At 40.6% G+C, this 22,479-nt stretch overlaps 1 protein-coding gene across 4 annotated transcripts in view; it reads left to right on the forward strand.

Annotated features, from left to right (window-relative positions):
* The window catches only part of DLG2 (discs large MAGUK scaffold protein 2), a 1,227,261-nt gene that overhangs the window by 1,014,124 nt on the left and 190,658 nt on the right, over window positions 1-22,479 (forward strand). The window lies entirely within an intron of this gene.

Below are 22,479 nucleotides of genomic sequence, written 5' to 3' on the forward strand. Positions count from 1 at the left end.
CGTGTTTTCAGATGCATTCTTTTCCACACCTCCACTGCCCACCAAAGTTTTACTTAGAAGATTAAATATTTTAAAAGAATTTTAATTGGGCTTTTCTAATTATAACAGTAAATAAGAAAAAAAACAAAATAATACCTATTGACTTTGTTGTGGTCTTTACAATTTTTTTTCTATATTCTATGAAATTGGAATCATACGTATATAGTAAGATGATAACCTCTTTTCTTTTTTTAAAATAAATTTATTTATTTTAGGCTGTGTTGGGTCTTCCTGGCTGCCCGAGGGCTTTCTCTAGTTGCGGCGGGCAAGTGGGGGCTACTCTTTGTTGTGGTGCACATGCTTCTTATTGCGGTGGCTTCTCTTGTTGCAGAGCACTGGCTCTAGGCACGCTGGCTCGTGGGCTTTAGCACAGGCTCAGTAGTTGTGGCGCATGGGCTTAGTTGCTCTGTGGCATGTGGGATCTTCCCGGCCGAGGGCTCAAACCCTTGTCCCCTGCCTTGGCAGGCAGATTCCTAACCACTGTGCCACCAGAGTAGTCCCCCTCTTTTTTCTTTTAACAGTGTTTTGTGATCATTTCTTCATGTCCTTTTTAATTTTTTTGGTAAAAGTGAATTTTAAAGAAATCTAGGATTCCATTGTGTGGAATTAACACTATTGGTTTAGCCAATTTGCCATTATTAAACTTTCAGGTTGTTTCTGATTTTTTTTTCACTATAATATTGTCAGGATGAGTATTAGATGTTATGGGTCATTTATGTGGGATGATAACATTTGTCACTCCTCTAAAAATCAAGCCTTTTCAAGATAGTTGGCATGGAAATGACAGATTATTTGGAATCTAATTTTTTTCTGAGATTTTCATGTGTATTATTTCATTAAATATTGCAGTTCAAGTACCTAGGTTAAAAAAGTACCATTTTGTTTCTTGGTCACTATTTGTTTTCATCAGTGGGTTTACAGGATCCAGATTATGGGATTTCTGTGATGTGTTATTTTGGTTTTTTTGTTTTGTTTTTAGAAAGCTCCCCATTAGCAAAGTCACTTTTTAAAGTCTTTTTTGAATTTGTTACAGTATTGCTTCTGTTTTACGTTTTGGTTTTTTTGGCCACAAGGCATGTGGGATCTTAGCTCCCTGACCAGGGATTGAACCCACAGCCCTGTATCGGAAGGTGAAGTCTTAACCACTGGACTGCCAGGGAAGTCACTGTGATGTGTTGTTAGGAGAGATTCCCTTTATAGTCCATCATAAGTGACCTTCATTATAAACACATTTATAGGCTACAGAGGTAATACGTTTTACCAGTTAAAGATACTGGATTAAAGGTAAGAGCATGTGATTTTCCTAGGGCTTGATGAGAGTTCAGTTATGTCTGCGAGACACTTGAACAGCACAGGTGTACCATAGAAGATAATGTATTTTCCCCACTGGGGTCTGGATTGGTGCATCATTATGTTATCATTTATAGTGCATTTGGGAAGAACTGCAATTTCTTACCAACAGAGTGCATTTGCTCTCTTTCCATCACATATTCTCCTAAGTACATTTGTATGGACTACAGAAAAATTGCTTGTATTTAACAAGCCTCATCTGTTAACTCTTCCTACTGCTTCAGCTCTGGAGACCTGAAGTAACTTGAAAACTTCTGAAAGAAAATACTTTGGTTAACCTTTATTGGTCCGTGAAGCTTCATTGTCCTGAGAGAGAGAGAGAGATCAGAGTGTCTCCAACTTCTGTTCAACACACAGGAAGTAGAGCTTTCACTGGGTCCTGCCCAGCCAGAGCATGGTACAATTTAGAGGTGCAAGTTGACCTGGCTTCCTCCACCTCCACCCACATCTTCTGCCTTAACAGACTCAGATTTCTGTCTTGCAAGGCTGCTGTCCAAATCACCTACTTTACTTTTATAGGCAGTAATGATAGCCACCATCTGCAGAGCTGTGTCAGACTTGGTAGTAGATACTTGGCATTAATTATTCCACTTCATGAGATGGGTTGAATTCTACCTCTTTATAGATAAAGAAATTGAGATTCCCAAAGGTTAAAAGAAATTCCCAACTTTACATCATTGTTAAGTAGCGGAAGATATTTGAAATTTTTTGTGTCTCGATCCCTTCCATTTTCACAACATCCCCTTTCAAAAAATATATATTTTTTAACCAATACTGACACTTAAATTCTTTTATACTGAAGTAAACTACCTATTTAAGAGATTTGTAAGCAAAATAAAAGTGGGGGGAGGGGCGATTTGCTGACAAGTTCTTATCTCAAGCCAACACTGAGTTTGCAAAGAAGGATAAGTTCCTGGCAAGATCAGGCAAGCTACTCTTTCAGCAGATAAATTCTAAGCTTGGCAAAGGTAGTACAAAATTATCTTCTCACCATAATAATATGGAACACTCTTGAGATACTACCCTGGCAGGACAGTGCTGACTGTCTCTCAACTTCTAATTAAAGAAGAGTTGTCAAACACACCAAATTACAGAAACTTTTTTATATACTCAGCCCTATGTGATGGTGATGAACCTTCTGGCCCTCTCTGACCTTACCTCAGCCTGGCTTATTCATTCCCTGGAACCTGTTCACACCTTTCTTCTTGCCCCTCCGTACCAGTGTCTGTGCCTGTCTGTTGCCTTTGTTCCAAATGGCTTGTATGTATACATGCTTTAAGCCCTATATCAAGCATCAACTCCTCCTTGAAGCCCCTTCCTCATCCTTGTAGTGCTTACTCTTTATGCCTCAGTTGCCTAGTGCTGACTTCTATCATAAGATTCCCTAGGCCGTAGGTAGTGCCTTCTTTTGTTCCTCTCCCCATGCTGCATTGAGAACTTCCTGTGTTCAGGGACTTTGTCTTATTCTTCCTGGATTTCCTTTGCCTAAACCAAAGCTTGACCTGAAATGGTCCCTCATCAATAATAGTTTAGTGGATGGATGAATGAATGAAAAGATAGATGATAATGATAAGGGCTAACATTTACTGATCATCTACTGTCTAGTAAATGCCAGGCACTGTGATAAGCGTCTTAAATACTTTCTCTCTTGATCCCCAAAACACCCCTATAAGGTAGAAGTTGTATTTATCTCTATATTACTGATGGGAAAATTGAACTTCAGCAAGGTTAAGTAACTTGCCTGAAGTTATTCAACTAATGATTGATAGAATTAGGATTTGTGCTCAAATCTGTCTACTTTCTGAGCTGGAATTCTTAACTACCATAGCTAACAATATGGCAGCTTCACAAGGGGTGCCTCATCACCATCTCCTGGACCCCTGCCTGCTTGCTCCTTTTATAGAACCTACTTAAAGGAAGCATCTAACAAAATCAAGACATCCTGTTGTGTGCTATTTCCCCAACAAGTGCTTAAAATTGTACTTTTTTATGTTCCAAATACTATGTGTTTTAATCCTAAAGGAAGTAAGATTTAGAGTCTTTATTTTGTCAGCCACTTAGCATAACCCTAGGTAAAACAGGCAACACTAGAACAATTGTTTAGGTTACGATGCCTGAATACTTGTGATTCATGATAATTTCTTACATTTTGTATCTGATTATTAAATCTTTTTTCAGTGCAGATGGGAATAAAAGAAATGTAGATTATTAATTTTGTGACTGTATAAAGGACCTATTCAGAGTCAGTTTTTTACTTTTATTATTCTCATTCCGTTGTGGCATTTCCAATTAATCCACTGAGATTTATGCCTTAAGGACATAGAAACCTTTTTTAGCAGCACAGTAGAAGAAAGTGACATTTCATTGACATCTGTTCATCTTTTCTCATGTTTTGTTCTGAGGCATGCCTGTTTTTAAATCATTTCTAACCCTTGGAGTCATGCACAGATCTAGTCTGTGTTGGAATTGTAGTTCTGTCTTTCCGTACTTTAGTCTACTGTGTTATAGTTCCTGGGTAAAGGCTCCATCTTTATTTCTGGGTGAGCCTTTTCCCCTGAACCCCAGGAAACAGGGCTGGATGACCAGGGAGGAAGCCAGGTCACTGGTGCCTTTCTGCTCCTTAAGCCCCAGTGACAGCCCCAGTAGCCAGGCTCCTGCAACTTGTCTCCAACTCTTTTGGCCCTTGAGCTGAAAGTAGAGGCCAAGGAAGAGCTCCTTCCTCCTTTCTCAAAAAGAGATGATAATCCCCACTAATGTGTATTTAATGCTTCCTATGTGTTAGGCGTCACACTGAGCTCTTTAAATACATGAGTTCATCTACTTTTTAAAACAGTGTTATGATATATATACTAATTGATATCTTCAATTTATTATTTAAAATAATTTAAATTTTTGATTTTTCTAAAGTACTTGTTGAAAAGTTTTTTCCTCCCCTTTTCTCATCCACATACTTAACCACTATTTTTAGTTTTTTGTGTATTTTTTTGAGTTTCCTTTACAAATACAGCAAATTATATACACACACACACACTTTTTTTTAAAAAAAGAATCGCAGGATTTTCCCTCCTGTGTTTTTTTTAAATTTTAATTAATTAATTTTATTTTTATTTATTTTTGGCTGTGTTGGGTCTTCATTGCTGTGCACGGGCTTTCTCTAGTGGTGGCGAGCCGGGGGTACTCTTCATTGCAGTGCACATGCTTCATTGTGGTGGCTTCTTTTGTTGCAGAGCACGGGCTCTCTAGGCATGTGGGCTTCAGTAGTTGTGGCACGCAGGCTCAGTACTTGTTGCTCACAGGCTCTAGAGCGCAGGCTCAGTAGTTGTGGCGCACAGGCTTAGTTGCTCCGCGGCATGTGGGATCTTCCTGGACCAGGGCTCGAACCAGTGTCCTCTGCATTGGCAGGCAGATTCTTAACCACTGCACCACCAGGGAAGCCCACATATTTTTTTTCTTTTACCTCCTTTCTTTCACACCAAAGGAAGCATCCTATACACTCTCTTCTGCACTATTTTTTTTTTTTTTTTTTTACTTATTGATGTGTCTTGGAGAGCTTTTTATGTCAGTACATAGAAAGCTTCTCTATTTTTTACAAATACATAATAACCCAATGTAAATTGTACCATAATTTTATTATACCAATTTTCAAGATGAAACCAGAGCCCACAAGGTTAAATAACTTTCTTAAAGTGAAGAGAAAGATAGAATTCCCCTGTGCCACCTGCCTCTGACCACAAGGGTCACAGAGATCTGAAGATCATTTGACAAAGAAATAAAGGCCACAGTGCTTCCCCAGTTCAGCAGCCCCCTGCTTCTGCTCCCTTTCATACTTCCTCCCTAAGGCCCTGCTCTGTGTCTTGTGAGTACTGTTTAGAGTGGAGCAAGTTGATGTGCTTTGTTTTTTTCTCTTCATCCTTTTCACCCTGTTTGACATATTTGGGGTCGTATCCCTCTGCTCATGTCTGCCTTTATTGGGACCCCTTTAGATGTCTGCTCTAGACATCTTTGGGAGTAGTTATTTGTGATAAGCCTTGGAAACTTGAGGTTTGACTGCAGATCCCAAAGTGTCTGATGTTTGTGTACATTCAGAACTATTTTCCCTGCCCAACTTGACCTCTGTCTGCAGCCCACTACCTACCTGTCAAAGACCTGGCTATCGTCTAAAGCAGCGAGAGCTACTGATATTTTTGGTCATCATTTAGCAGCCTCTGCCTGTCAACTGAACTGATCCCATCTGGCTGGTTCTGAACTCTTGGCTGCAGACCCTGACTTTACAATCATACTTCTGGAAGGCAACATGGGTGAGGGTGAGATAATTTAGTAAAGCCTGCCAGAACTTGGCACATAGCAAAAACTCAGTAAAGATGATCAGATGATGATGATGGTGGTGGCGGTGATGATGGTGGTGTGGTGATGATGATCTCATGTAATTCTTTAAAAGGTGTTCAAACTATGATTATCCTTATTTTATAGATGTGGTAACTTAGAAAGGTTTTTGTTTTGCTAGAGCTCACACAGTCATTGAGTGACAGAGGTGAGATTCAAATCAAGGTCCTTCTAGGCTGTTCTTTGTATTATATCATTAAATAGCATTCACAGGAGACCTGTGTTACCAAGTGGCACATTTAAGTACATAGTTAATAAGACACTGTGCATACATCCGGGTTCACGCATGAAGTAATGTTACTATGATAAAGGGTTTGTGATTGGCACAAGATTCTGCTGTGTTCTTTAGTACAATTATATTAAAATGAAATGCCTACTCATTTCTGCAAATTCATCACCCATATATTTTATTTCAGTCTCAGAAATGTTTGAAACACATTTTTAAGCCAATTTTGGAAGAAAATTTCCCTTTCAGTAATCCTAATTATAATACTAATAGTTAACTATAATATAAAACTATAATACTAGTAAAAGTTACCATGCTTGTTATATACCAGCCACTGTACTAAGCTATTTACATCTATTGTCTCATGTACTCTCCATAACAGACCTATGAGATAGGCATTATTGTTTTCATTTACAGATGGGGATTGAGGCTTAAGTGAAGTTAAGTGACTTGTCCAAGGTCTTTATTTATTTATTTTTATTATTTGGTTATGCTGGGTCTTAGTTGTAGCAGGTGGGTTCCTTAGTTGCGGCTCACCAACTCCTTAGTTGCGGCCAGCAGTCTCCTTAGTTGTAGCTCGCAGGCTCCTTAGTTTTGGTATGTGAACTCTTAGCTGCAGCATGCATGTGGGGTCTAGTTCCCTCACCAGGGATCGAATCCGGGCCTTCTGCATTGGGAGCGCAGAGTCTTAACCACTGCGCCACCAGGGAAGTCCCTTGTCTGAGGTCTTAACAGCTTAGTAAGTGGCAGAAGCCAGATGTCAACCCAAGCGAAAAGTGACCAAAAGCCCTTAGGTGAAATCACTGTGCTTCACCATAACTTTCTCTCCCCAATGGTAAGCAACAGGGTGGCCACCTCTGCACCTATAGAAGAGTGCAGAGTCCATGAGCCAAGCCTATTGTGAGTCCTTTAGAATCATTTCTTACTGGTCAGATTTTAAATTACATGTCGTAATTTCCTCCAGATGGAGCTCAGTGTTCTGCGTCTCTCTGTTTAGGAAAAAAATATCACAGTGTGGTGCATGTTCTTTTTTAATCCCACCTGCACTGTTAGCACCTTTACTTTTTTTCAAAGCTTTTTACATATGTTATCTCATTTGTCAAGTCACCAGCTTTTCTTAGCCAGGCTACTGGTGGAATTCTCCTTCCATACCCCTGATACACACCATTTCTTTCTAAACAAGACCATTCCCAAGTATGATCTTTCCAGATTAGATATTTAGAAACCACTTATTTTATTTAAGGGGTTAGGAGTTAATTTCTCTCTTAATTTTTTGAGAGCTTCAGAAACTGAACTCATCCTGGCTGGAAGCACCAAGTGTGGTCAGTCAAAGCCTCTTAAAACAAATTAGATGCCATCTGCTTCCCAACACTTTGAGAATGTAGACCTGTTTGAATTAGTATTACAACAAGGCAGTTGCATGTGGTTTGATTAATTACTCGTGCGTTCTTACATAAAAGTAATTTTTCCTAAGTGAATTCTTTAGATAATTAAATGTCAAGTATGTGTTATTATTTTAGAGTCAACTTCATTTTCTTTCTTTAAGTAGCAAATTTGATATTGTTCACTTTAGTTGAACCTTTACTGAGCACCTACTGTATTCTAGGTGCTATTCAAGGCATTTTGGATTGCTTGATAGAAAGAGTAGAATCCAACCTTCTGCTTCCTCCTCCTACAATACAAAATGTTATGTACACTGATCTGTGATTTCTTTGAGGACAAAGAGCGTGTCTTGTTGCTCTCCTATGGAAACCTAATGTAGGACCTCACCTGTGGAAAGATCTTCTTTATTTAAAGCGAATGACTTCTTGTTTCATCTGCTTTCATGAAGGGAGCTATTAGCAGCCTTGGATCATAGAAAGGGGCATTCGTACTTCTGTTTTCTATGACAAAGATCAAAGATGGACTTAGTACAGATTCTCTTCTCTGGGCTCCCACAGTGCTTTGCAACTGTCTAATAGCAATAGCACTTCTTCCACTTGTGACTGTGAGTTCCATGTCAGGTACTGTGTCTTATTCCTCTATATATAGGCATAATCCTCTGCACATAGGCATTCAGTCAGTATTTGTTGGATTGAATTAATCACAGGCTGCTTCATTTCCCTCCCAAAGAGCAGAGACCATGTCTTCATCATTTCCATTTACATCTTATCTATAGCACATGGTGATGCACATTTTGCACCTAATTCGTGATCAGCAAGTGCTTACGGATTTCAAGTCTCATCTTTCCCTTGTTTGAGTTCATTGTGCTACCACTTTGCTTTTTCATAGCAAGACCCCAAATTTGAATCAAGGAATGAATGTCTTCCCTGACTGACTTACCCAATGAATAAATAATAACCAAACACACGAATAAGGTGCCTTCTCCTACAGCCACAAAAATGTCTCCCTCTCACCTGATAGGTTGGTAAACAGGGTCCTGAAAAGGAAGGACTTGTGTAAGGTCCCTAGAGAGATTGTAGTGACACCGCAACTAGAATCCAGATTTCATTATTTCCAGCCCAGATTTCTACCTTCTTGACATCTGCCCTCTTTCCCTTTCTTTACATCCGCACTGCTGCTGCCTGAGATCAGGCCCTATCCCTCCCACCTGGACTGCTGCTCTAGGCTCCTGACTGTTCTCTCCACTGCCATCCTCTACATCTCCAGCTTGTCTTCCACGTGGTTGCCACGGTGATCTTCTAAAGTGCAGATCGGATCATGCTTACTTTGTTGTTTAAGTCTAGAGTCTACACGCCTTCACATGACCCACAGGGCAGCAAAGGCTCTGCCCCAACCCCCAGGCCTGCCTCTCATTTCTCTCCCTCAGAGCCCATTTCCCAGCCAGGTTCAAGTGTCTCCAGTGACCCCTAATCTTTAATTGTTTCATGACACTGTGCACGGCTGCCCTTATTTTTCCTGCTTTCTCTACCACTGTTTCATCTTGTCTCCTTGGTTGACAGCAGCTTCTAGGGTCTTCTTGGTGGGCAGACAGGGGTCTCTCGTTTATCGAACCCTAATCTCTGTCCTCTGCACCTCCCACACATACTCCTTCCCTCATTAGAGCTGATGACTAAACACTTCACAAACTTTTTTCTACCTTAATACCTGTAACACTTCTTTCGCTTACTTTTTGAACACTTCTGTCTCTGAGGAGGCCGTGAACTTTTTAAGGACAGAGACTGGATCCTATTCATATTTGTGTTCCAGAACCTGGCAGTAGGTTAGGCATATATTAGACACCCTGTTACACAGCTGCTGATTCTCTGAAATAAATATAACTTCCATAACCCTTCACAGTGAATTAACTCAACGTATGGTTTCCTTTAAATTAAGCCTCGCATGGGATGATAGTTGGATTATGTAAGACCTGAAGGAGAGTGTATTTAAAGAAAAGCAGCACTTGAAAATGTCTTGCTTTTATAGGCGGTGAATGAATATTTCACAGCATCCGTGGGATACTGTGTCAGCATGTTGGTAACGCAGAGTGGCCAGAGGCTCACTGAATGTTTTTGTGGAGCCCTCTGTAACTGCCTCCCCACTGCTGCGTGCTCTCTAGCCCCTGATTCACTGAAAGAAGGCAGTGTGGTTAACTGTTGAGTGGAGAGGACTTGGGGCACATTCAGATCTTTCATCAAGGAGTAGATTTTCAGCTACTTTTCCAGTTCAGTTGTTAAAACTCATTCCTGCCTGACCTACCAATTGCTGAATTGTTCATTTGTTTATTTATTTATGATGCGTGTCCCCTGGGCTTCAGAACCAGCTTCAAAATGCTACTGCTCCATCTGGTTTAAATAGAGCATGCTAAAAAGAAATGAGAGAAACAATGGGACCTTGCAGTTGAAGGGAAAAAGAAACCTCCTGGCAAACAGGAAGCAGAGAGAAATTCAGATTCTTTTCTCTTTCTTTATGAGTTTGTCCTGGGGGAGGGAAGCGATTTTCAGCAAGAAGACATGCTTTATAACTGGAAGTTCACATTTCTACCTGCGATGATCTGATATTCAACATCTGTGAGGTCTGAGTTCATGGAAAACTTTTTGAATCATGTTTAGGCAGGCTAGTCTCTGGGGCCCAGGACAATGGCCTTTGTTCTTCCTTTTCCCATCTGTTTCATTATTCTCTTAGGCACTTCATGCGCCTGAATGCAAGCAGCCTTATGAACATTTTGCCTATGCAATAAGCAGGGGTCAGCCTCTCGGCTTTGGGCATCCTGGATTCTCCAGTAAAAGGGCCATTCACCTTGATGACACATTTCATTTGTTCAGAGTCAGGAAAGGTATGGTGATTAGAGATGTGAGCTCTCAGTGTCTATCAGGTCCCCGTTAGAGTCCGGGCTCTGCTGCTCACCACGTGGGTGATCATGGGAATGCTATGTTAACCTCTCTGAGCCTCAGTTTCCTTATCTCATAAGTGGAGCTTATTACTCATGTAACAAGCTTGTTAAAGCTTGTTGAGAAGATTAAACAAGCTATGTAAAAGGACTTCACGGTAAATACTTGGGAATCATCACCTAGTTTTATAAGATCTGAATGCACTTTCACTTTCATTGCCACTGGTCCTCACTGTGTGCCTGGAAAGGCATTGTTGGCCCCATCTGACAGAGGGAAGAGGCTCGTAAACCTGAGAGCCCCTTGCCCCAGTGAGTGTCCTCTCTTCACTCTGCCACCTTTGGTTGTGGATGCATATCCTCTGTTCACCTTTTCTAAGGCATGACTCAGAGCTCTTCCTTCTGACAGCTAACCTTCTGAATGAGAGACAGTAACAATCAAATATTTTGGCGTTATTCACCAGGAGAGCCAAAAGCTCTCTGCCTTCCACATTTAAAGCATGAAGAATACTGCTTTAAAAAGCACTGTGCAAGGGTGGTACATGATCTGCTTTGGGTCACATCTTTGATTTGTATTGTTTTTCCCTTCTATCAAAGGAGAAGAGGGTGGGGTACATGTCCTCCATGAAGGAGAGCAGGAGAGCAGTGTAGAGTGGCAGGCTCAGGACAGCCTGAGTTTTCTCCACACCCTCCTGCCACTCATGGTCTGATTGCATGTTGCCTGCTGTTCATGAAGGGACTGGAGGACAGAACAAGGACTCAGCTTCCCCAAGTTGGAAAAGCTAATTAGAAGCTATGTACCCTTCTCCAGACTGTCCAGTGATTGTTTGACAGTATTAAAGGAATGGATGTTTTTGCCAGACAGCCTTTCCTGTATGCCCTCAGGACCCCAGACCCAACACGGTCAGCCAATCCATAGTCAGTTTATTTCAGACAATTTGGAAGAGTACATGTAACAATAATGTATTGGTTACAATAATATAAGCTCTTGTTACAGTCAACTCTTAAAATGAATAATGGTTTAAACATAATAGAAGTTTATTTTCTTCCTCATGAAGTTCAAAACTTGTCTTAACTCTCCTCTAGGCAGTGATTCAGGGACTTTTTCCATGCTGTGGCCCCTCCATTTTCAACATGTGACTTCCAAGGTCAAAGGATTCATTTGCATCTAGCTGGTGGGAGGGAAAGAGAAGTTGAAGGCTTGCTGGGGAAATGTTGTTATAGGCCAGGCCCATTCCATTTCATTGGCCAGAACTCACATTCCCTTGGCCAGAGCTCAGACAGATGGCCGCACCTAATTTCTAGGGTGGAGTCTAGTTTTGTGTTCCAGAAGAGGAAATGAGTTGGGTGAACCAACCAGTTTCTGCCTCAAAACAATTATGACCAACTAACATTTATAAAGCATTTACTTTGTGTCAGGCCTTGTGCTAATAAGCACTTTATCTACATTATTTTAAAATTCATATACTATGTTTTTCACCCATTTAAAGTATACAATTCATTGGTTTTCGGTATATTCACAGAATCGTGACACCATCACCACCATCAATTTTAGAACATTTTCATTATCACCTCCCAAACACCATACCCATTAACAATCACTCCCCATTTCCTTGCATCTCCCCGCCCCCACTGCAACCCTACGCAACCACCAATCTCTTTTCTGTATGGATGGATTTGCCTATTCTGAACATTTCATATGTAATGCAATGCTATATTCTTTTATATAGTCCTCACAACAACCGTACAAGGTAGACAGGTTGTTATTCCCATTTTACAGATTTACAGAGGATCCGGTTGCTTAAATGACTTGCCAGTAAATTTAAACCCTGCCTCTCACTGAACTCTATCATACTATGCTGTGTCCCAATTATAAAGAATAATCACACCATGGTTTGGGAAAGAGATTTTGGGAAAGAGGTGGAAGGGATATTTGTTTGCTTGCTTTTAAATGAATATCATGGCAAAAAAACCCTAACTTTTTCATGGAGGACTCCTTTACTAAAGTGATAGGCACTTAGAAGTCAGAGATATCAAGGTTTAAAGCCCAGACCTACCACTTACCAGGTGCATACAAAGTATGCACTGCTTAATTCCTCTTGAGTCTTAGTGTCTTTATCTATAAAATGGGAATAATGAATCTGTTTGCTGGGAGGATTGAATGAGATTAGCCTGTGTGAAAGCTGTTCCCACAACTTTACATAGTTGATGCCTTGCCAGTGTTAGTTGTTCTTGCTTAGAAGTGAAATTCTGGCTGTAATTGGGCAGCCACAGAAATTATGTTAATGTATCTGGCCCTCTGGGATACTGTCCGGGAAGAAATACTGTGACTTGGTGTTTTACAGTATCCAGATTATAACCCAGGAGTGGCTGAGATCCTAGGAGGATTTCTAACAATGAGGGTTAGGAAAAAGGGACATATGCTCCAGGATAGAAAAGTATATGCAGATTCTGGTCTATTGACTTCTGATCTCATCTGGGCAGAACAGTTTGTTAAAGGCACCTGGAAAGAACCAGCTGAGCCAGTGTAAGTTTGAAGTTCCTTGGGAAAGAAGATAAGCTGGCTGAGTTTCTGTAGGCAAAGAGCCAGTAATGAGGTTTCCAGCATTCCATCACATGTCCTTTTCATCACTTTCAGCTCAGCCAGAGACGGCAAAGTCTCAAGACTCAGAGGCCAAGAGTGCCTTTGAGAGACTCACGGAGGTAGCTATGAAGGAGTGAATTGTGCTTTTGTTCCATTGACCCCTTCCCCACTCTACCCTGTTGTTAGCCATAAAGATATTGAAATCTGGGCATGAGAGCACAGAGAAGACCAAGGAGGCAGTGGGGAAGTTGTATTGGCAGTGGCTCATAATCATATAGCCAGAAGAGACCATCAGAAAAAAAGGGTCTGAACTCTATGTAGAATCAGGGGCTCATTTCAGCCTTAAAAGTCTGCCCTAAAAGCCTCTGGTTCTGCCATTTCCTAATAGCATGGACAAATGACTTAATCTCTCTGAGCCTCCATTTCCATATAGGATTGTTACCTGGACCGTGACTTACAACCCTGCACTCCCAACCTGCATAATTCCAGAGGCCTCCATTCACATACACTAGGGGTCAGCATATTGTAAACCTGTAATGGGTCAGACACTAAATATATTAGGTTTTATGGGCCATTTGTTCTCTACTGCAACTAATCAAGTCTGCTATTGTCGTGCAAAAGCAGCTATACATAATGCCTAAATGAATGGGTATGGCTATGTTCCAATAAAACTTCATTTATGGGCACTGAAATTTGAATATTATATAATTCTCATGTGCTACAAAGCATTTTTCTTCCTGTGATTTTTTTTCTACCAATTAAAAATGTAAAAATCATTCTTGGCTTATAGACTCTACAGAATCAGACAGTGGGCCAGATTTGGTCTGCAGGCCATGATTTATAGGCCCCTAACTTACACTGAAATATGTTCAGTGTCCTCTAGAGAGATGCAGTGCAGTGCCATGATTACTGCAAGGACCAAATAAGAAAAAATATGTGAAATGATTAGCAGAGTGTCTGCCTGTTATAAGTACTCAGCAAATGGTTGTTATTACTATTTGCTCAGTAAAAAAGAAATATATTATCAACTATACTTCAGTAAAAAAAATATTAGAACTAAAAAAATATATATATTAACTACTTGCCACAAACATCTGGAAAGGGAGACAGTTACATTTTGGTTACTTAACATTTCTACTATATTAAGCTTTTATTATTATTAACATATATATTAAAATTAAAAGTATAAAACCTGGTTTGGACAGGTAGTGACATTTTGAGGCCACCAGTTTTGTAATTTTTTCCTAATATGCCAGTATTATCTCTTCAATTTGTAGACATTGTTTAGTATAGTTGTTGGTTGGTTGGGGGATTGGGTTCAGGACTCCTGTGGATACCAAAATTAGAGTATGCTCAAGTCACTTATATAAAATAACATCTTACGGAAGAACCTGAACGAACTTTTTGGCCAACCCAATACTTGCATATAACTTATGCACATCCTCCCATATACTTTAAACCATCTCTAGATTACTTATAATACCTAATACAATGTAAATACTATGTAAATAGTTGTAAATACGAGGTAAATGCTATGTAAATAGTTGCTGGTGTGGTAATTTCTAGTCTTGCTTTTTGGAACTTTTCTGGAACTTTTTTTTTCAAATATTTTTGATCCAGCGTTGGTTGAATCATGGATGTGGAACCCACAGATACAAAGGGCTGACTGTACTTGGTCTGTGCTGCTAGGTGCTACATGAATAAATGAGTTTAGGTCTTTTCTGTCTAGGAGCTCATGTTCTTCTCCAAAGTGGGTATATGCATCCTAAGGGTATGCAAGATGATAGTCTTTCTCTTTATATTAACTTTTCACCTCAGCCTTTAAATTTCTGTTTTGGTATAGGATTTATAATGTACATACTGTGCCATAGTAATATGGTTGTACATCCTACAATTTGTAAATATATAAATATTCAGATAATGGAAGGTGTGCTCATATTTTCTTTAAATGATGTTGACAAAGTTTTGAGAAAGCTGGTTGAGAAGGGTTTGGTATGAGTGATGTAGGTTCTTATTCAGAATGAGGCAACTGTTTTTAGGACATGAATTAACAGTTACTCTGGTGTCTATTTTGTGGCAGGTGGGAAGCAAGATATTTCACATTTTAAATTTCAGAATAACACTTTTAACAGCTGTATGTTAAGTACAATTATCTCCATTTTATAGATGAGGAACCAAGTTCAATTCAGAGAGGATAAGCAACTTGTAAAGGTCAGCTTGAATGAATCAGGACTAACTATAAAGCATGACATTTACCACTTCAACCTTCATTGCATTGAAAAAGTTCATGAAAAAGGAATGATTATTCTCTGGTATTCCTAAACTCTGAAGTTAGTCTTTTTTCCATCACGTGTACTTAGTTTATTCAGTGGTAAATGGATAAAATACTACTCCCCCAGAGATCCATGATCAACCCCTTACCCGCTGACCTCTGCACATCACATGCTTCTCACTCTGATTAGAAATCTTCTTAATTAGATATATCCTAGTCAGTCATCCATCAAGACTTAGCTTAGACATCACCTCCTCCAGGAAGCCTTCTTGACTTCACCTCCCAGACTAGGTGAGATGCCCTTCCTCTAGGTATCTATAGCACCCTAATGAGTCCTTATAAAATATGCTAGCTGTGTGATTAGTTGTTATCTGCTTGTTACTCCCTGGACTGAAAGCCCCTTAGGGGATAGAAAATCTGACCTTGATTGTATTGACCTCCTGCCATCCAACGTGGTAATAAGGTGCCTGAGACATAACAGACCCTCCATGAATATTTATGGAATGAAGAAATTCCTCCATCATTGATTTGCAGTCTGAGATAACTTCGGCAAAGAGATGGGTTGAAGTTTGTCTTTATTAAGGTTTCCCAGGATAGGGCAAATTGGTGGACATGAATTAGATTATAGGGGACCAGATCATGGTAAAACAAAGGAAGTAAACTTTTATATGTGTGAAGGCTTTTTCTTTCTGGGTTTCTCCTTCTGAAGAGGGTACCTACTCTCACACCAATCACATTTATATTAGTGATGTATATGATTTATCAGTATATTCCAGTTTCTCTCTGTGTATCTTTATGTGAGCATATATATAAGCCCACACATAGTCATGAACATGAGTTCATAAAAATAGATGAGCACAATTTCTGTAAACTATCTTATGATCACTGGAAGCTCAACAAAAGGATAGAGTTCATTAACACTCTTCATGTTGGCCCATCTTGCCAAGTCATTCAGTTGCTCTAAATCTCCTTTGGTCCTAAAGCCATTTCCCTCCTGGATGCATAAAGCTTTACCTCTTTCTTTAAAGGGAACTAGCGTTTACTGAAAGCTTTTGCAATATTCCGGATATTTAACCAAGGTGATCTCATTTAATCCTCAGATGTTTGCACAAATCCACAGGTCCTGAACCCAAAAGAATATGGATCAAGTCAAAAGCAAGTCAAGAATTTAGTGAAATAGAAAATCTTCACTAAGAAAGAAGGAAGAAGGAGAGGGCAAGACTAAGAAAAAGTCTGAATTTTGTTGAATTCAGTTATGAATGAATATTGTTAAATTCTTAAACAAATTTGTTGCATAGCATTATACCAAATTAATTTGTTGGTAATAAGATGAGAGTTTATGACCATTAGCACAGACAGCTTATATATGAGCAGGGAGGGACCTTTTCAGCTGATGGGGAGAAAAGCTTTCTTCTTCCTACCACCAAATATGGCTACATATGAAGGGTTTTCTTGCTTGCTGAAAAAGGACAGCATTCGAACAGTTGTTCCCAGATTTTTACATTTCATAGACCAGAAACGCTTCAGAACAAACTTTTATAGGCCAACAGAGTTGCCAAATTTTTATCTTGCCAATAAAATGAAGGACATTAAAAAACAAGACAAAAAAACCACGATCTATTTTCATCATCATTTCAGAAATAAAAAGACAACTTTTAATAGCAAAAACAGTAAGAAAAAACAGAGTAGAAAAGACATAATCTCATAATAAAGAAAGGTCATTTTAGCTTGATGAAAAATCACTGCATTCTATTTACTTTTCTCATTCTTTCTAGACCAACAAGGGTTGGGGACCAGCCTCTGAGAACCACTGCTACTGCTATGAGCAGGCTTTAAAGTCACACGGCTCTCAGTTTAAATCCAGGCCCTACTGATTCCTAGCTGTGAAACCTGGGGCAAGTTATTCAACTATTCTGAGCTGCAATTTCTTCATGTGTCAGATGAGGATAATATCTGACTGTATTAATCTCCTAGGGTTGCCATAACAAAGTACCACGAACTGTATTGCTTAGAACACCAGAAATTTTTTGTCTCACAGTTATGGAGCCCAGAAGTCTGAAATCCAAGTGTCTGCAGGGCCATGCTACATCTGAAGGCGCTAGGGAATGATCTGTTTCAGACCTCTCTCCTAGCTTCTGGTAGTTCCTTGGCTTTTGGCAACATATCTCCAATCTTTTCATGCCTTTCTCCCTGTTGCACATCTGTGTCCCAATGACCCCCCCACCTTTTAAAAGTAATTAATTAATTTATTATTTATTTATTTTTTCCAATGACCCCTTTTATAAGGACACCAGTCAGTCACATTGGATTAGGGACCCACCCTACTCCAGTACGACTTCTTAACTAATTACATCTGAGACAATTCTGTTTCCAAATAAGGTCACATTCTGAGGTATTGGGGGGTTAAGACTTCAATATATGAATTTGTGGGGGGGAAATACAGGTTAACCCATGACACTAACCAAACTCATGGAATTCTTGTATCAGAGTCATTCAGGAGAGGTTGAATACATTAAAAATACAGTAAAGGGCTTCCCTGGTGGCGCAGTAGTTGAGAGTCCGCCTGCCGATGCAGGGGACATGGGTTCGTGCCCTGGTCTGGGAAGATCCCACATGCTGCGGAGCGGCTGGGCCCGTGAGCCATGGCCACTGAGCCTGCGCGTCCGGAGCCTGTGCTCCACAACGGGAGATGCCACAACAGTGAGAGGCCTGCATACTGCAAAAAAAAAAAAAAAAAAAGGTAAAGTACCAGGGATTGTAAGGGTTGTTTGTTTTTTAAGAAAATATATAATTGAGGAATTTATAACTTAGGGACAGTAAGTAATTTATGCAAGGATATGTAACCAAGAAGTAGTGAAGGACTTCCCTGGTGGCGCAGTGGTTAAGAATCTGCTTGCCAATGCAGGGGACACAGGTTCAAGCCCTGGTCCGGGAAGATCCCACATGTGGTGGAGCAACTAAGCCCATGCACCACAACTACTGAGCCTGTGCTCTAGAACCCGTGAGCCACAACTACTGAAGCCCGCGTGCTACAACTACTGAAGCCTGTGCACCTAGAGCCCGTGCTCTGCAACAAGAGAAGCCACCGCGATGTGAAGGCCACACACTGCAACTAGCCCCTGCTCACCGCAACTAGAGAAAGCCTGTGTGCAGCAACAAAGACCCAACGCAGCAATAATAAAATATAAAATGAATAAATCTTAAAAAAAAAAGTAATGAAGATGTGACTTTGAACACATTTACTTAATGAATATTTAAAATACGTGTATGTGGCTGACTCTGTTCTAGCGCTGGAGACTCAGCCATGAATGAATTAGGCAAGGCCCCTGGTTTTACATTCCAGTGGAGGGAAGCAAAAGTTAATAAAATAAACAAATAAATATGTAATATAAATTTACGTAGAGATAAGTATTATAAATTAAAAACGAAGTCCAATAAGAGAGTAGAGAATAATGGAGGGATAGAAGATGATGTTCTACACAGGATGTCAGGGTGTTATTTCTTGCATGAGGAGACATGTGAGCAGAATCCTGACTGCAGTGAAGGAGTAAATCCTAAGTGAAAGGGGAGCCACAGAAGGGAGCTGAGTAGGGAATGCTGGGGTCTGATTTTTGTTTTAAGAGAACCTGCTTGCCGTGTAGACAGTGATTTGTAGCAAGGCAGTAGTCAAAGGAAGGAAACCAATTAGGTGAGGGCAGAAATCCATGTGAGAGATTATCGTGATATAGAGTGGGGAGCAGAGGTGGAGATGGAGAAAAGATTGGGGATATATTTTGAAGACAGAATTAACAGCAGTTGCTGGTGAATAAGATGTGGGATATAAGATTTTTTTTAAAAGAACCAAGAATGAGCAACTTGATGAACAATTATGCCATTTTTTGAAATGGTACATATTAGGAGTACAATAAATATGGGAAGGGGGTGGGGACCACAGGTTTAGTTTTGACGGTCAAATGGAGATGCTAGGATGTGGGATGCAGCTGGATATGAAAGTCTGGCATTCAGGGCACAGGCTGGGACTAGAGATCTACATGTGGTAGCCTTTAATCCATAGATGGCATGTAAGCCTTGATACTGGATGTTGTGGCCTAGGGAGTGAGTATAACGAGAAAGGTCTAATGATGAGCCCTGGGACACAAGAAACTTGAAAGATCAGGAAGTGGAGAAGGACTCAGCAAAGGAGACTGAGAAGGATGAATTAGTGAGGTAGGAGGGAAACCAGGGGGGTCTCAGGGACCAAGTTTAAAAAGTGGTTGACTCGAGGAAGATACAAGTCATTGTGTCAAAGAGCTGTGGAGAGATTGAGTGAACTGAGGACTCCACTCTGGCCATTGCTTTTGTTGGTGAACATATCATTATTTACCTTAATAAAAGCAACTCTAGTGGAATGGTGAAGGTGAAACCTGACTGAAGTCAGTTAAGGCAAGAATGGGATGTGAAGAGGTAAAAACACTGAGAGTGGACACTTACATTCTATGTTCTCTGTTATCTCAATTTCTTAGAAGCAGTGAATATAATAGTTAAGAGAGTGGGCTCTGCAGTCTTAGAACTTCAGTCATTTTTCTGATTGTGCCAGTCAGCTAACCTCCCCAGTCACAGAGTCCTCATCTACAAAGTAGAGATAATAGTGCAGCTCACTTCAAAATGTTATGAGAGTTGAGGGCTTCCCTGGTGGTGAAGTGGTTAAGAATCCGCCTGCCAGTGCAGGGGACACAGTGCAGGGTTTGAGCCCTGGTCCGGGAAGATCCCACATGCCGCGGAGCAACTAAGCCTGTGTGCCACAACTACTGAGCCTGCGCTCTACAGCCCACAAGCCACAACTACTGAAGCCCACGCGCATAGAGCCCATGCTCCGCAACAAGAGAAGCCACTGTAATGAGAAGCCTGCACACCGCAACAAAGCGTAGCCCCGCTCGCTGCAACTAGAGAAAGCCCACAAATCAATCAATCAATCAATAAATCTATTTAAAAAAATGTTGTGAGGGTTGAATGAGAGATGCAAGTAAAGTTTTAACTCATTGCCAGCCCATAATAAGTGTCAGTAAATACTAGCACTGTCACTAATATAAGCAAAGTACTTCCAGGCTCCACATAGTTCATTACATCTGGGAGCAGTTGGTGGCATGAGGTGGTAATTATGACAGAATATGTGTTATGATGATCCTTGATGGGGACAGAACAGTGTGTTATAATACAAAAACTGTATGAAGACTCCTCCACAATCATTTTTCATGGGGTGTTACATAATGGTGGAATAGCCAGGCAGCAGGGGGAGGATGGCTCTGAAGGGGATTTTGGGGGATCATGGTAGATCAAGGAGCTGAAAATCATGGAAGGACTTAGAGTAGACCAAGCCACATCAAGCCATATGTGGATAACCCACATATTGATATTGCAAGTAACCCTTTATCTTGTAGTCATAGTTATTCATTATTTACTCTTTGCTACACACGGTGTTTACACCTGGCTTTTCTTACCAGTTTAGAAACCCAAGTCCCTCTCCCCCTGACCCTCTAATTATGTTGCATACCTCTGCTTCTACAGTGTCTAGTGTTACGGTCATGAAAGAGGGGGCACCTCATCTACGTATATTCCATATCCCCTAGTAAGATGCTTAGAGGAAAAAATAAACAAGGAGAAAGTAGTCCATATGTGAGCAAATTAAGTTGCCCACTCGGTCATTCTCTAGAAACACAGAGCTAAGAAAGTCTCTCATACTTAATCCTGCATAGCCTGGAAAATTATAGCATCACCTTGTCCCACAGAGGGCTACTGCTGATGTCTCTCAAGGAACATTGATTGCATACCTTGGAGATAGCAGTCTCATATGGATGAACTCACCTGGTTGGAACCTGTCGGGTGGCCAAATCCTGGTTTATATTGAGTTAGGACAGGAGTTTGCAGTGGAACTTTTGTGACAAGAGTACCTGTTTCCTTGCTTGGCACACCTTGACTTAGTGGCAGTAGGCAGCTGTGTGCAAAATTTCATTGTTGTTATGTGGCAGGCGCTTGTTTGAAACAGGTGAAGGAAGCCAAGTTAGTCTCACTGTGGATAGCCAACATGCTGTAGAGTATGCTTTCCTGGGCTGGTGAGTTCATTTGACTAATAGCAGAAGTGAAGTAGAGAGCTAGGGACCTGAACAGGCAGCCTAGAGCTGAGCCCCCAGGCCTGCCATTCTCTGGCAGAAAGTACCCATATTCCTGGTGATGTTCTTCAATCTGGGTGATAGACCTCTCTGGGGTTGTTTCCCTTTTTTCACCGGCTGGCAGATTCACAGTCTTAACAGAATCCTTGGCAAATAGTAGTTGACATGGAAAAAGACACTTTAAAGAGAAGGTGAGGCAGAAATCCATTTTCCAAAAAAGAAGTGTGGTAAGAATAATAGCCAATAGTTTTGGGAGTATGCATTATAAACCAGGCACTATATTTTCTTGATGTATTTAATCTTGCAAGGTAAAAATTAGCATACCCATTTTATAGATAAAGCATCCCATGTTACTGTAAATCAGTGACAAAGCTAAGGTTTAAACACAAGGCTGTTTGGTTCCTAAACCTATGCTCTTTCTGTAATTTCTACTAAAGGCCATAGTAAATAAATCTGCTTGCATTGCTCGTCTGCCCCTACAGTTGAATGTGAAACACTGCTTGGGATAGGAGGATATGTTTAAGAGTGTGGGCTCTGAAACCAGGTTGCCTGGAGTTGATTCCAGCCCTGCCACTTAGCAGCTGGGATCCTACTTGGATGTGTTAACCTCTATGAATCTCAGCTTTTTCATCTGCAATATGTTGTTTATGATAATACCTACCTCCTAGAAATGTTTTGAAGATTAAATAAAGATTAAATGAGGCTGAGCACCTAAAACACTGCCTGGCATATGAGAAGTGCTCAATAATAGCTATTATTATCAAAAACATGATTTCTAGTGTTGGTATTCAGTGAACCTAAAGAGGTTATATTGACCTTGTCAGAGAGGAAACAAAAAGCCCAGGCACTGCTCCTCCATGCTACCTGCCTCTTAATGATTTTTGGCCAATCAATGGTACTGTTCCTGATTTCTGCATGTCTCCCGATTTTCAGGGCTTCCTTGCTCTAGAGGTAGCACAGTAGGATAGGATAGAAAGACACTGTTCTGACATCAGAAGACCTGGGGTTCGGGGTCAAGCTCAAATTGTATTTGGAAACTGTGACCTGTGCAGGTCATTTTCTCTCTCTTGCTATGGGTTCCTCATCTGCACAGCTAGCGGGTTGAACTCCCGAAACTCTAGGGCTTCTTGCATCCTCCATTTCTGTGAGCATCGGACAAAGTCACTTAACTTC

Source organism: Mesoplodon mirus (assembly GCF_964341445.2).
Source record: "Mesoplodon mirus genome assembly, chromosome: 7".
NCBI lineage: Eukaryota > Metazoa > Chordata > Mammalia > Artiodactyla > Ziphiidae > Mesoplodon > Mesoplodon mirus.